Source organism: Mus pahari, chromosome 8 (assembly GCF_900095145.1).
Source record: "Mus pahari chromosome 8, PAHARI_EIJ_v1.1, whole genome shotgun sequence".
In the NCBI taxonomy this organism is placed as follows: domain Eukaryota; kingdom Metazoa; phylum Chordata; class Mammalia; order Rodentia; family Muridae; genus Mus; species Mus pahari.
In genome coordinates, this window is record NC_034597.1 from 17,927,012 (window position 1) to 17,936,654 (window position 9,643).

At 39.7% G+C, this 9,643-nt stretch overlaps 1 pseudogene; it reads right to left on the reverse strand.

Annotated features, from left to right (window-relative positions):
- Nucleotides 1-4,009: 4,009 nt before the first annotated feature.
- Nucleotides 4,010-6,286, reverse strand: LOC110325730 (annotated as a pseudogene).
- Between the last annotated feature and the right edge of the window lie 3,357 nt (nt 6,287-9,643).

Sequence of the window (9,643 nt, forward strand, 5' to 3'; positions counted from 1 at the left end):
GAATTGCCTTTCAAGATTGCAAACAAAGGTTGTAATTCTGCATTAGAAATTTTGCAATATGGGCAAATCCAATTAATGTCTCCTAGTAATTCCACCATATTATCAGTTAATTTTGCTCCTGTAATTCTTTTAATTATTGTTTCCAAAAATTTGTCTAGAATTTAACTCTGCTTCGTTTGAGAGGCCGCACTAATGCAGTTTTTACTTTCACTTTTGAAGCAGCGGATCTCATGGCTTCGTATCTGAGGTTTTCCGACTCTTTTGGAGACTAGACTTTCCTAACTCCGTCCCTATACCGGGAGCCTAACTTCATCCCTACACCAGGAGCCTAACTTCGTCCTTCTACCAGGGAGCCTCTTCCTAGTGCTAGATTAATCCTTACTTACCACGGAAAAACCCCGCCCCCCATAGCTCCTATTTCTCGTTCCAGCTCTTGCACGAGTTTCAAAGTTTCTGACTTTTCTTTTTCTGACTTCTTCCTCTTCTTTTTCCTTAGCCAACTGAACAGCTTCTAATTCAGCTTGTCTTTGCTTTTCTTTGGCTTCCTGTTCCTTCCACCTGGCTTCTGCTTTTGCTTTCTTTTCTGCTTCTTTCTTGGCCTTTTCTTCTTTTCTTCCCCATATGGGCCACCAGATGCTACAAACCTGCACTCCAACCAGCAGAGACGGGGGTGGGGGTGGGGTGGGGAACAACACGAATGCCAAGGAAGGTTTCTCCACAACTTTCGTCTTTATCTCCGGCTCATCCTGTTTTTGTTTTTCATCAGTCCTCTGCCTCTTATCCCTCTCCCCTCTCCTGGATCCAATCAGCATTCAGCATGCTCTGAACATGAGCCGTGCATGGTGGTGATAGGCCAGTGACTCATCAAGCAGGCAGTACAGGAACTTACAAGTGTGCAGGCTCAGGTTCTTGGTAAACAGGGATCACAGGGCTTGGTCACACCAGCTTCCCACAATTTTCTCCTTATCTCTTTGTAACACTGTGTTCTATATCCCCTTCCTTGGAAGATTCCCTCTTCCTCTCTGGACCCTTACTAGGTACTGAACGTAGTTGGCTATTTGAACTGAAGCATACATGTCAAAAAAAAATTTTTTTTGTTTTTGAGACAGGGTTTATCTGTATAGCCCTGGCTGTCCTGGAACTCACTTTGTAGACCAGGCTGGCTTCNAACTCAGAAATCTGCATGCATCTGCCTCCCAAGTGCTGGGATTAAAGGTGTACACCACCACGCCTGGCACGTGTCAAAATCTTTTTTTTTTTTAAGATTTATTTATTTATTATATATGTAAGTACACTGTAGCTGTCTTCAGACACTCCAGAAGAGGGAGTCAGATCTTGTTAAGGATGGTTGTAAGCCACCATGTGGTTGCTGGGATTTGAACTCTGCACCTTTGGAAGAGCAGTCGGGTGCTCTTACCCACTGAGCCATCTCACCAAAGCTGCTTGTGGACGTTGTACATCGTGGTGCGGAGCCTAGTGCGCACCACGATGTACAACGTGGTTTATCTGTATAGCCCTGGCTGTCCTGGAACTCACTTTGTAGACCAGGCTGGCTTCAAACTCAGAAATCTGCATGCATCTGCCTCCCAAGTGCTGGGATTAAAGGTGTACACCACCACGCCTGCTTGTGGACGTTGTACATCGTGGTGCGGAGCCTAGTGCGCACCACGATGTACAACGTCACAAGCAGGTGTCAAAATCTTAAAAGCCAGCATCCACTTATAAGAGAAAGCATTCAATATTTGTCATTTGGAGTCTGGATTACCTCACTCAGGATAATGATTTCTAGTTCCACCTAAATAGGCAAATACCTTCAATTTTCATAATTTTGTATTTATTAACAGCTGAATAATATTCCATTGTGTAAATGTAGCATGTTGTTATACATTCATCACTTAATAGACATCTAGGCTATTTCTAATTTCTGGTTATTATGAATAAAGGAGAAATGAACATGAATGAGCAAGTATCTTTGAAGTAAAATGTAAAGTCCTTTGGGTATATGCTCAAGAGTTGTATACCTGGATTTTGAGGTAGATTGACTTTAAACTTTTTATGGAACTTGGACACTGTTTTGTACTGACAGTACCAGTTTCTCTCCTACCAGAAGTGTATAGGTGTTTTCCTTTTCAACATCCTCATCAGCATGGGATGTAGTCTGCTCTATTGATTTTAGCCATTCTGACTAGGGTAAGATAAAATCTCACATGTGTTTCCTTGATGGCTAAGGATGTTGAATGTTTTTAAAGTGTTTCTAAGCCATTTATGTTCATCCTTTAAGAACTCTGTTTAGTCATGTGCCCATTTTAAAATTGGGTTACTTAGCCAGGCGCGGTGGCGCACGCCTTTAATCCCAGTAATCGGGAGGCAGAGGCTGGCGGATTTCTGAGTTTGAGGCCAGCCTGGTATACAAAGTGAGTTCCAGGACAGCCAAGGCTAGACAGAGAAACCCTGTCTCGAAAAAACCAAAAAACAAAACAAAACAAAACAAAAAAACAAAACAAAACCAAAAAACCAAAATAAAAAATTGGCTTACTTTCTTGATGATCTTTTTTATTAGTCATATATGTATCCTAAATAGATTTTTTCTTTTCTTTTTCTTTTTTTCTTTTCTTCCTTCCTTCCTTCCTTCCTTCCTTCCTTTCTTTCTTTTCTTTTCTTTTTTTTTTTTTTTTGTTCGTTTGGTTTTTCAAGACAGGGTTTCTCTATATAGCCCTGGCTCTCCTGGAACTCAATTTGTAGACCAGGCTGGCCTCGAACTCAGAAATCCACCTGCCTCTGCTCCCCTAGTGCTAGGATTAAAGGCATGCACCACCATGCCTGGCACTGTTTTTCTTTTTAATTCTTCTCTTATACATTATATCTCAACTACAGTTCTTCCCTATTCTCCTCCCAGTCTCTCCCACCACCTCCTTTCTTCTCCAAATCCACTCCTCTGGTTTCCCTTCAGAAAGAGCAGGCCTCCCAAGGATACCACCTTTCTATTAAGTCAACACAGTAGGAGGAAAGGGTCCCAAAAGGAGGGAAAAGAGTCAGAGTCCCATAAGAACACGAAGCTACACAACCATAGCATATATGCAGAGAACCTAGGTCAGATCTATGCAGGCTCTCCAATTCTCAGTTCAGTCTCTGTGAGTCCCTATGAGCCCTGGTTAGTTGACTCTGTGGGTAATTTTCTTGTGGTGTCCTTGACTTGTTTGGCTCCTACAGTCCTTCCTAGTCCTCTTCTGCAGGACTCCCTGAGCTCCACCTAATGTTTGGCTGTGGGTCTCTTCATCTGCTCCTTAGATACTATCTCCTTATCAGATATATAATTGGTAAAGCTCCTTTTTTCCTTTTGTAGGATGCCATTTTGTTCCAATCATGGTGTCTTTTCTGTACAGAAGTCTTTTAGTTTCTTGAAGTCTCATTTATTTAGTGGCTGTGTTAGTGGTGTCCTGTTCAGAAAATTCTTTCTTGTGTCAATGAGTTCAAACCTATTCCCTACTTTCTTTATATACTATTCAAGGTATCTAATCTTAGGTTGAGATCTGTTTGGATTTGAGTTTTGTGTAAGTTTACAGATATGGATATATTTTCATTCTTCTATGTTCAGCTATTCAGTTTGAACAGCACCATTTGGTAAGGATGCTGTCCTTTCTGCAATATGTATTCTTGGCTTCTTTGTAAAAAATCAAAGATGTGTGGACATATGTCTGGGCATTCAATTTTTTTGAAGGTTTCAAGGTATCAAGGCCATGGTATAATGAGTACATGATTCTCTGACTTGGCATTCACTTATGAGTTGATTTTGAAACAATTCCTTAATTATTATTATTATTATTATTATTATTATTATTATTATTTTTTGGTTTTTCAAGACAGGGTTTCTCTGTGTATCCTTGCCTGTCCTGGAACTCACTTTGTAGACCAGGCTGGCCTCAAACTAAGAAATCCGCCTGCCTCTGCCTCCCGAGTGCTGGGATTAAAGGCGTGCACCACCACGCCCGGCTCAATTCCTTAATTATTGTACCAGCTGGCATGACTACTGATCTCTCCATTCCTTTGGGGTGACTCTGCCAACAGAGGACATGTTCCATTCTATTCCAATTTGTGTGGCTGTATATGTCCATATAGAAACACAGAAGATGGCTCCACCTGCTAATATAGCATTTCCATATTTGTCATGGAAACTAGGTGTCCTCTTCTGGTGACTCTTCCTTGCCACCACTTGCTGAATGCTTTGAACTTGGAGTCGGCTTAGTGTGTTTTGGCTAAGGGCAATATCATGGAGATGAAGATGGAACTGCCAGGCATTCAATTTGAATCCATTGGTTAATGTGTGTGCTTTTATGTTAATACCATGCTGTTCTACTATGGCTCTGTATTATAATTTGAAATCTGGAGTGGTAATACCCTTTGTTTTTGTTTTGTCTTTGTTTTTTAGCAATCTTGGGTTTCTTGTGTGTCCATATGAAGTTGAAGATGGTTTTTTTTGTTGTTGTTGTTTTTTGTTTTTCGAGACAGGGTTTCTCTGTGTAGCCCTGGCTGTCCTGGAACTCACTCTGTAGACCAGGCTGGCCTCGAACTCAGAAATCCGCCTGCCTCTGCCTCCCGAGTGCTGGGATTAAAGGTGTGCGCCACCACACCCGGCTTGAAGATGGTTTTTAAAATATCTTTTCAATTTCTGTAAAAAATTATGTAGGAATTTAATGGGGATTTCATTGATTTGTAGATTTCTTTTGGTAAGATGGCCATTTTCACAATACTAATCAACCAATCCACAGCATGACAGATCATTCCATCTTCTGGTCTCTTCTCTTCTTCAGTTTCCTTCTTCAATGTCCTAAAGGTTTTTGTTTTTTGTTTTATTTGATTTGGTTCATTTTTTTTCAAGACATGGTTTCTCTGTTAAGCTGTGGCTATCCTGAAACCCACTCTGTAGATAGGCTAGTTTCAACCTCTGCCTCTGCCTCTGCCTCTGCCTCTGCCTCTGCCTCTGCCTCTGCCTCTGCCTCTGCCTCTCTGCCTCTCTGCCTCTCTGCCTCTCTGCCTCTGCCTTTCTGCCTCTGCCTCTGCCTCTGCCTCTGCCTCTACCAGAGTGCTGGGATAAAGATGTACGCCACCACTGCTTGTCTTCTAAAGTTTTGACTATACAAGTCTTTCACTTGCTGGATTGAAGTTTTTCCAAAGTTTGTTTGTTTGTTTGAGATTATTGTAAAAAGTATTATTTTGGGGCTCAAGAGATGACTCAGAGATTAAGAGCACTGATTGCTCTTCCAGAGGTTCTGAGTTCAATTCCCAGCAACCACATGGTGGTTCACAACCATTTGTAATGGGATCAGATGCCCTCTTCTGGTGTGTCTGAGGATAGCTACAGTGTACTTATATACATAAATAAATCTTTTTTTTTTTAAAGTATAGTTTCTCTGATTTCTTTCTCAGCATGTTTATCATTTATATATAGGAAGGCTACTGATTTTTGTGTATTAATTTGGTATCCTGCTTCATTGCTGAAAGTGTTTATTAGCTCTAGAAGTTTCCTGGCATAGTCTTTATGGTCTTTTATATATAACATCATATCACCTGCAAATGAACACTTAGACTTCTTTCTTTCCTGTTTGTATCCCCTTGATATCTCTTTGTTGTCTTCTTTTTCTAAGATTTCAAGTGTTATATATTGAATTGGAGTGGAAAGAATGGTCATTCTTGTCTTTTTTTTTTTTTTTAACAGAATTGCTTTGAGTTTCTCTTCATTTAGGATGATGTTGACGATGGCTTGCTTTAAATTGCCTTTATATGTTGAGGTATGGCTCTTGTATCTCTAGTCTGTCCTTCATGAAGAGATGTTGGATTTTGTCAAAGGCCTTTTCTGCACCTAATGAGATGATCATGTGTTTTTTGTCTTTCAGTTTGCTTATGTAGTGGGTTGTGTTTATTGATTTATGTATTTTTGAACCATATCTGCATTTCTAGGATGAAGTCAACTTGACCATGGTGTATAATCTTGTTGATGTTATGGTAGTTTGAATGAGAATGGCTCCTATAAGCTAATACATTTGAATACGTGGTCACCAGAGAGTGGCACCATTTGAAAGGATTAGGATGCATGGCCTAGTTAGAATTTACTGGCGGTGAGCTTTGAGGTTTCAAAAAGTACATTCCAAGCCCAGAGTCTCTTTCTTCCTGTTGCCTGTAGATCTGGGTGTAGAAGTCTGTATGCTGCCATGTCCCACTGCCCTAATGACAATGAAATAAACCTGTGAAACTGGAAAATGCTTTCCTTGATGAGAGTTGCTATGGCCATGGTCATGCCTCTTCACAGCAATAGAACATTAAGGCAGACATGTTCCTGAATTTGGTTGACAAATATTTTATTGAAACATTTTACATCTATGTTCATAAGGAATATTGATCTGCAATTTACTTTTGGGGGGGTGTCCTTGTGTGGTTTTGGATCAGGGTAATAGTGGTATTGCCCCCATCACACACATCAATTTTTTTTCAGTTAAATAACCCAATTTGTTAACTGACAAAGGGTTTGAGTAGGTATTTAATTTAAAAAAACTTTTTAAAAGGGTCTACTGGTGGAGACAGGTTGGCTAAGGATGGTCTTCATAGATTAATGTCAGTTTATTGGTAATTTGATTATATTATAAAATTTCTTCACTAGATCACTAAATTAATTTGTATTTGCCTCCTCTTTTGTCCTTGTATTTTAGACTGATAAAAATAGCATTAAAAACCCTATCACATAAACATACAATTATTTTGTTTTATACACATAGATACTCAATTTAAAAAGTTACAGAGTTCTAGAACGTTCATTCTCTTACTGAAGTCATACATATGGAACACTTACTGTGTGTAAGACAGTAGTATATGATGCTTCATCATTTAAAAAATTGAGATGGAGACTAGTGCACAGAAAACACTCAAATGTTGCTAAAAATCAATAAATTTATCATCTGGAAACTGAAAAAAGAAATCAACTTTAGAAAAGATAACTGCACTGGACCTGAGAAGCATGCTCCAAACTAAACTGTGGTCTGCTATGCCTCCTTTCCCCCAAGCCTGGGGCGAGAGGGGTGTTTTTGAGAAAAAACCCTGTTACTTTGTTGTTCTGCCAGGGAAAGAAGAAAATTCAGCACTATAATCTCCAAAACCTTCATAGCGAACAGTTCCTCAGGGTAGATGAGCGAGAACCCTGCCAACCTTGCAAACAGGACAAATGAGTTAACCCTGACAGAATCATTGGAGCAAATATACCCAGGCAAAAACTTTCCTTGGGTGGAAAAATAAGGCTCAGGAAGAAGGAAAGTGTTTAAACACTATTCCCCACTCCTGGCCTGGCCTTTGAAAACTACCAATATAAAATTGATAGTTTCAGCTATCCCTGGAACGCCAGAGGAACAACTGTAGCTTGTGGAGGACAAGGTGTTAAATGTGGCAGGTCACCTCATGTCCACTGGAACAAGACAGACATAGATCTCATGGATTCTCATGGCAGGGTGTTTATTTGAATTGAAACACAGTGATAAAGTAGAAGAGACTGCTAAATGAGTGGAGGAAAGGAGCCAGGCCATGTGAGGAGAGCTCAGAAGGGAGAGTACAGGAATGACAGAGAAACCAGCATAGAGTCTCAGAGTGAAACCCATTACTAGCTATGCTAACAGAAACAAAATACTCCACAGCATTTTTTTAATTCATCTGTCATAATCTTCCTAGACTATACATTGGAGTTTCAAGTTGCAATGTTCCTTCCTTAAACATAGCTGCAAAATTTGCACACCTTAACCTGTTTGATTTTTGGTAAGGACTTCCTGAAAGTGTTGTAAAAACAAATAGCAAATATAAGAACAAGATAAATTGTATTGAGGCTTGGTTACAGTAGTTACAGAAAGTCATTATGGGGACACTTGAAGATTCCATTCTTCATTGACAATGAATATTTATATAAATCTATATATTCTCCAGTGGATCCAATTTTCTACTCATGCCTTTTCCTGCAATTGGAAAATCTTGATTTCCTGGACTCCTTCCAAGGTAAGGCAGTTAGTTAAACAGCAACAACAGCAACAAAAATTCACTTGTAACTGTTCATCTTAAGTCTCTCTTTGTTCAGCAAATGCCTCTTCTAGCAACCTTCACCCGGCCCTTTTGGTAGTCAAGACAGTTTCCATGGTGACTATGTTGTTTCTATTGGATTGCCTTAGCCCTACAGAGGAGAGACTCTTGTCAGTCTCTGCGTGGCAAAAGAGAAGAATCAGATAGGTACCAGTTCTCTGCATTTCTCTTCCTTTCCTTCTAAGATCTATGATTTGGGTGCCTGCAGAAAATCTCCAAACCCTGGGGCATTTGGGGCAAGTGTAGTTGATACCATAGTTACATTGCTGAGTGTTTATATTTTACATTTGCTTTGCATTAGCTATGGCTATTATTTGTCAATCATCACTGCCACGGACCACCCCAGTCGGGTATGGGGGTCCCTGGAGTGAGGGTTCTTGAAGCTAGGTGGGTAAGGATTCAGTGGTGACAAATAGAAACAAACACAGAGGCAGTTTGAATCTGAGTGTATTTTGCAGCTCTCAAGCGGGGGTTTTATACATTAAAAAACCAAACATTCTATCTCTTAGAAACTATATCCAGTGAAACAATCACAGATCCAACAAAAATCATTTGGCACAGTAAAGCACAAAAATCATCCAAGCATTATAACTCTGAAACTATATATTCAGTGAATCACAAACAGAACAGGTAACATCATTATAAATCATCAAAATATAACAATTCTAAAAGGATGTATTCAGTGGGGGGTGTCGTCCAAGGCTAGTGGCATATTTCCAGGGGCAGGTTAATAAATCTTTAATGGTCAGTGCTCTTAACCACTGAACTAACTTTCCAGCTCCATAGCCAATTATTATTTAATATCTAATGCCTGATTTTTTATAATCTTCAATGTATAAGTTTAAACTATTTTAATTCTTTCTAATTTAGGCTTTCTTTACCATATACCAAAATCCACCTCCAATGACACACATGTGAAATTTTATTTTTGGGAAAGTTTTTATCATAATAGTTTTGTAAATGATTTAGAAAGTAAAGTGTTGGTTTCCCTGGGGATAAGGTCATGTTAGTGGCCCCATCTCTAGGGATGGTTTCTTTCCCATTGTTCTCACTTAAGATCTTGGCCTAGGCTACCAGGAACATGTAAATAAGAAAAGGAATAAGAGAAAACAAAACAGATAGATTGCCAGGAGAACTACAACTCAATATTTTCTCTCCAGCGAAGAGTTCCAGCAACCGGTTCCAGGAGACCTCCCCCGTTTGAGGTCAATCGCCTCAGTCTGTGGAACTTGTCACACAGATCCTACTGGAGGTGGTGTGGCACATCACTTTTGATGATATTAGGCAGACTGAGTCAATAATGTTTTGAAAAAATATTTATGATTTTAAATATGTTTGGGGGAGGGGAATTTTGTTGTCTTTTGCATCTAGAGGGAAACAACAAACCCAGGATTTTAGAGTTGAAAGGCTGTTTAGAGCACGTCTAATTCAATTCCTTAATTTCAGATTGCAAGGGGGAAATATCTGGTTCCATTTCTTCATAGCAAGTGACTGGCAGAGCCGTGTTTAGAATTCCAGCCCACTCATCTCAACTGCC